Source organism: Macaca fascicularis, chromosome 16 (assembly GCF_037993035.2).
Source record: "Macaca fascicularis isolate 582-1 chromosome 16, T2T-MFA8v1.1".
Classification (NCBI taxonomy): domain Eukaryota; kingdom Metazoa; phylum Chordata; class Mammalia; order Primates; family Cercopithecidae; genus Macaca; species Macaca fascicularis.
Window position 1 is genome coordinate 22,183,052 of NC_088390.1, and position 6,149 is coordinate 22,189,200.

A 6,149-nucleotide genomic window follows, 5' to 3' on the forward strand; every position below is an offset into this window, starting at 1 on the left:
AGCTTGCGGGAGCCCCGGGGCTTTTGCAAGCGGGGCTAGGCCGCCGCTCTTTCGGAGGGGGAGGGAGGCCGAGGGCTCGTGGGTCAGTGAATTTTCGGCTGGCACCACGCCTTAAGGCCCAGGGGATGATTCTGTGCTGCAGCGAGGCCCCGCCTGCCTCAGCCGATGATGGCGAGTCCATCCTCTCTCACCCGGAGGGGTCCAAAATCCCATCCCAAGAGGAGTCCAGAGACCCCAGCGGAGGCCCTGAAGCTCCCCCTCCACCGGTGGCAGTCGGCTCAAGGAGGTCCTGAAGACAGGACTCCGGGGGTCTTGGTACTGGGATGCCCGCCGCCCCTTCTCCCACGCCGCCCCCTGCTGGAGCCCGGATCCGGCGGCCGTCGGGGCCGCAGCAGCAGCCCCCAGCGGCCCCCCCACCCCCGCTCCCCCCTGCCCCACCGCGCACACGCCCCCTCCCACCCCATCCCCGGCCGCGGCGCACCGCGCAGCCGCCGTTGTTTAAAGGGGCCGCAGCCTGACTTCCAGGTGGGGAGCGCGAGTGGGCCCGGCGCGGCAGGGCCAGTGCGCATGCGCGAGGCGCGAGCGGCCTCTCGCGTCACAGCGCTTCCCACGGTTGTCTTAGAAACCGGCCCCCTGAGGCTTGGCAAAGCAGGAGCCCTCCGTGGCGGCGCTGGGGTGTCGGGGCTGCGAGGCTCCTGCCTCACCTCTCCACGGGGTCGACAGGAACGTCTCCGGACGGACGCCGGGAGTCGCAACGCGCCGGCCAGGATGACAAAACCGCAGGCGGAGTCCGGGGGAAGCGGCGCGTCGTCCCAGCCTCAGGCCTGCCCGGACGGCGTTGGGGTGAGTCTCCCCAAACGTCTTGCCCCCGTGATCTCCACGACAGGTCCGCCCGCCTGTCCGTGGGCTGCTCTCTCCCCCGAGGGGCCTTCACGCCCGGAGCAGAAGCCTGCAGCGTCAGGGGGGCTGTGTGCCTGCGGGGGCTGCGTTTCTGTGCCGCTGCTGCCGTGTGACTGTGTGTGTGGGGGTCTCTCCCATTCTCTCTTGTCTCTCTGGCCCTCACTCTCTGTGTGTGTCTTTCCCTCTTTCTGCCGGTTGGTGTGTGCCTGCCCGTGTGCGTGGGTGCGTTCGGACGAATGCGCCCGGTGCGCCCAAAGGCGACTTCTTGCGCGTCGGCCTGGCTCTGCCGAGCCTCTTTCTTCTGCCTCTGTGCCTGGGTCTTGCGGCGGGCTCGTCAGTGGGTTTTCGCCGCCGTTCCACTTGGGGTCCTCCCTGAGGGCCTCGACCGCGTGAGGAGATGCGTCTTCCCCAGCAGCAGTGGAAATCTCCTTACCCGTGCCGAGCGGACTCTCTCCTGGGATCAAGATAACCACAGTCCAGCCAGGGCCAAAAGCCCCAGAGGAGCTCGTCGCCCTGCAGGAGAGGAGCAGACCCGCCTCAGAGGAGACGCTTGGACCTTTTCACGGCTCTTCTCTGAGAAATGAAGCCGCACCACGGCAGAAGCTTGAAGAGGAAGCCGGGAAGGGGGGATGCCAGGCCTCCCGGTCCCTGGAAGGCTGGCCTCTCCGGACAAGTCAGCCGTTGGGCAACCCTCCCCTTAGGCCCGCGGCGGTGGCACCGGGCAGTATCCGGCCCGGGCTCCGGCCTCTGCTCTGTCCTCCCTCTTGCTCTGTCTCCCCTGTCTCTCGGGGGCCTACACGCTTGTCGGTCTGGCTGAACGTCTTGGACGCAGATCGCTTCCCAGTGGGTCAGGGAGACACTCGTCGGAGATCCGTGTGGTGACGGTTTCTCTCTCCAAACCTGTTTCTGCTTGCTTGGGCAGGTTCCATGACCCTGGAGCTCCTGGCTCCCATACGTGTCTCCCACAGGGAAGCTGTCTTGCTCTCCCTGTTTCACCTCATGGCTGGGTGGCCTGCCTAGCATGAGCGCTAGGCCACCGTGAGGGGCCTTGTCTTCTTGGACAGGCGGTGCGGCACTTCCCCTCTGCACTTCCCCTCTCGTTCTTGAGGGACAGCCTCTCCTCTGCTCCTCTGAGCAGGTGGACTGACTCCCTGAATCTTCCGGCTCCCTCCTGGATCCCAGGCGATCTTTGATTTCCCTTGGAATCCACGGGCAGGTCCCTTGGGACCCTCTTCCACCCGGGCACAGGCCTGGACTCCGCTGTTGGTTTCGCCGTCGCCCCGTACGCCCGGGCTGACACGCATTCACATCGTCTGCTCGGGGATCGGCCAGTGCCACGCGTGGGGCCAATGGCTCCGCCGCGGAACCGCCCCTGTCCCTGCTGGCGCGGGTCCTGGAAAGCAGAGGCAGCTTGCGGGAGCCCCGGGGCTTTTGCAAGCGGGGCTAGGCCGCCGCTCTTTCGGAGGGGGAGGGAGGCCGAGGGCTCGTGGGTCAGTGAATTTTCGGCTGGCACCACGCCTTAAGGCCCAGGGGATGATTCTGTGCTGCAGCGAGGCCCCGCCTGCCTCAGCCGATGATGGCGAGTCCATCCTCTCTCACCCGGAGGGGTCCAAAATCCCATCCCAAGAGGAGTCCAGAGACCCCAGCGGAGGCCCTGAAGCTCCCCCTCCACCGGTGGCAGTCGGCTCAAGGAGGTCCTGAAGACAGGACTCCGGGGGTCTTGGTACTGGGATGCCCGCCGCCCCTTCTCCCACGCCGCCCCCTGCTGGAGCCCGGATCCGGCGGCCGTCGGGGCCGCAGCAGCAGCCCCCAGCGGCCCCCCCACCCCCGCTCCCCCCTGCCCCACCGCGCACACGCCCCCTCCCACCCCATCCCCGGCCGCGGCGCACCGCGCAGCCGCCGTTGTTTAAAGGGGCCGCAGCCTGACTTCCAGGTGGGGAGCGCGAGTGGGCCCGGCGCGGCAGGGCCAGTGCGCATGCGCGAGGCGCGAGCGGCCTCTCGCGTCACAGCGCTTCCCACGGTTGTCTTAGAAACCGGCCCCCTGAGGCTTGGCAAAGCAGGAGCCCTCCGTGGCGGCGCTGGGGTGTCGGGGCTGCGAGGCTCCTGCCTCACCTCTCCACGGGGTCGACAGGAACGTCTCCGGACGGACGCCGGGAGTCGCAACGCGCCGGCCAGGATGACAAAACCGCAGGCGGAGTCCGGGGGAAGCGGCGCGTCGTCCCAGCCTCAGGCCTGCCCGGACGGCGTTGGGGTGAGTCTCCCCAAAAGTCTTGCCCCCGTGATCTCCACGACAGGTCCGCCCGCCTGTCCGTGGGCTGCTCTCTCCCCCGAGGGGCCTTCACGCCCGGAGCAGAAGCCTGCAGCGTCAGGGGGGCTGTGTGCCTGCGGGGGCTGCGTTTCTGTGCCGCTGCTGCCGTGTGACTGTGTGTGTGGGGGTCTCTCCCATTCTCTCTTGTCTCTCTGGCCCTCACTCTCTGTGTGTGTCTTTCCCTCTTTCTGCCGGTTGGTGTGTGCGTGCCCGTGTGCGTGGGTGCGTTCGGACGAATGCGCCCGGTGCGCCCAAAGGCGACTTCTTGCGCGTCGGCCTGGCTCTGCCGAGCCTCTTTCTTCTGCCTCTGTGCCTGGGTCTTGCGGCGGGCTCGTCAGTGGGTTTTCGCCGCCGTTCCACTTGGGGTCCTCCCTGAGGGCCTCGACCGCGTGAGGAGATGCGTCTTCCCCAGCAGCAGTGGAAATCTCCTTACCCGTGCCGAGCGGACTCTCTCCTGGGATCAAGATAACCACAGTCCAGCCAGGGCCAAAAGCCCCAGAGGAGCTCGTCGCCCTGCAGGAGAGGAGCAGACCCGCCTCAGAGGAGACGCTTGGACCTTTTCACGGCTCTTCTCTGAGAAATGAAGCCGCACCACGGCAGAAGCTTGAAGAGGAAGCCGGGAAGGGGGGATGCCAGGCCTCCCGGTCCCTGGAAGGCTGGCCTCTCCGGACAAGTCAGCCGTTGGGCAACCCTCCCCTTAGGCCCGCGGCGGTGGCACCGGGCAGTATCCGGCCCGGGCTCCGGCCTCTGCTCTGTCCTCCCTCTTGCTCTGTCTCCCCTGTCTCTCGGGGGCCTACACGCTTGTCGGTCTGGCTGAACGTCTTGGACGCAGATCGCTTCCCAGTGGGTCAGGGAGACACTCGTCGGAGATCCGTGTGGTGACGGTTTCTCTCTCCAAACCTGTTTCTGCTTGCTTGGGCAGGTTCCATGACCCTGGAGCTCCTGGCTCCCATACGTGTCTCCCACAGGGAAGCTGTCTTGCTCTCCCTGTTTCACCTCATGGCTGGGTGGCCTGCCTAGCATGAGCGCTAGGCCACCGTGAGGGGCCTTGTCTTCTTGGACAGGCGGTGCGGCACTTCCCCTCTGCACTTCCCCTCTCGTTCTTGAGGGACAGCCTCTCCTCTGCTCCTCTGAGCAGGTGGACTGACTCCCTGAATCTTCCGGCTCCCTCCTGGATCCCAGGCGATCTTTGATTTCCCTTGGAATCCACGGGCAGGTCCCTTGGGACCCTCTTCCACCCGGGCACAGGCCTGGACTCCGCTGTTGGTTTCGCCGTCGCCCCGTACGCCCGGGCTGACACGCATTCACATCGTCTGCTCGGGGATCGGCCAGTGCCACGCGTGGGGCCAATGGCTCCGCCGCGGAACCGCCCCTGTCCCTGCTGGCGCGGGTCCTGGAAAGCAGAGGCAGCTTGCGGGAGCCCCGGGGCTTTTGCAAGCGGGGCTAGGCCGCCGCTCTTTCGGAGGGGGAGGGAGGCCGAGGGCTCGTGGGTCAGTGAATTTTCGGCTGGCACCACGCCTTAAGGCCCAGGGGATGATTCTGTGCTGCAGCGAGGCCCCGCCTGCCTCAGCCGATGATGGCGAGTCCATCCTCTCTCACCCGGAGGGGTCCAAAATCCCATCCCAAGAGGAGTCCAGAGACCCCAGCGGAGGCCCTGAAGCTCCCCCTCCACCGGTGGCAGTCGGCTCAAGGAGGTCCTGAAGACAGGACTCCGGGGGTCTTGGTACTGGGATGCCCGCCGCCCCTTCTCCCACGCCGCCCCCTGCTGGAGCCCGGATCCGGCGGCCGTCGGGGCCGCAGCAGCAGCCCCCAGCGGCCCCCCCACCCCCGCTCCCCCCTGCCCCACCGCGCACACGCCCCCTCCCACCCCATCCCCGGCCGCGGCGCACCGCGCAGCCGCCGTTGTTTAAAGGGGCCGCAGCCTGACTTCCAGGTGGGGAGCGCGAGTGGGCCCGGCGCGGCAGGGCCAGTGCGCATGCGCGAGGCGCGAGCGGCCTCTCGCGTCACAGCGCTTCCCACGGTTGTCTTAGAAACCGGCCCCCTGAGGCTTGGCAAAGCAGGAGCCCTCCGTGGCGGCGCTGGGGTGTCGGGGCTGCGAGGCTCCTGCCTCACCTCTCCACGGGGTCGACAGGAACGTCTCCGGACGGACGCCGGGAGTCGCAACGCGCCGGCCAGGATGACAAAACCGCAGGCGGAGTCCGGGGGAAGCGGCGCGTCGTCCCAGCCTCAGGCCTGCCCGGACGGCGTTGGGGTGAGTCTCCCCAAACGTCTTGCCCCCGTGATCTCCACGACAGGTCCGCCCGCCTGTCCGTGGGCTGCTCTCTCCCCCGAGGGGCCTTCACGCCCGGAGCAGAAGCCTGCAGCGTCAGGGGGGCTGTGTGCCTGCGGGGGCTGCGTTTCTGTGCCGCTGCTGCCGTGTGACTGTGTGTGTGGGGGTCTCTCCCATTCTCTCTTGTCTCTCTGGCCCTCACTCTCTGTGTGTGTCTTTCCCTCTTTCTGCCGGTTGGTGTGTGCGTGCCCGTGTGCGTGGGTGCGTTCGGACGAATGCGCCCGGTGCGCCCAAAGGCGACTTCTTGCGCGTCGGCCTGGCTCTGCCGAGCCTCTTTCTTCTGCCTCTGTGCCTGGGTCTTGCGGCGGGCTCGTCAGTGGGTTTTCGCCGCCGTTCCACTTGGGGTCCTCCCTGAGGGCCTCGACCGCGTGAGGAGATGCGTCTTCCCCAGCAGCAGTGGAAATCTCCTTACCCGTGCCGAGCGGACTCTCTCCTGGGATCAAGATAACCACAGTCCAGCCAGGGCCAAAAGCCCCAGAGGAGCTCGTCGCCCTGCAGGAGAGGAGCAGACCCGCCTCAGAGGAGACGCTTGGACCTTTTCACGGCTCTTCTCTGAGAAATGAAGCCGCACCACGGCAGAAGCTTGAAGAGGAAGCCGGGAAGGGGGGATGC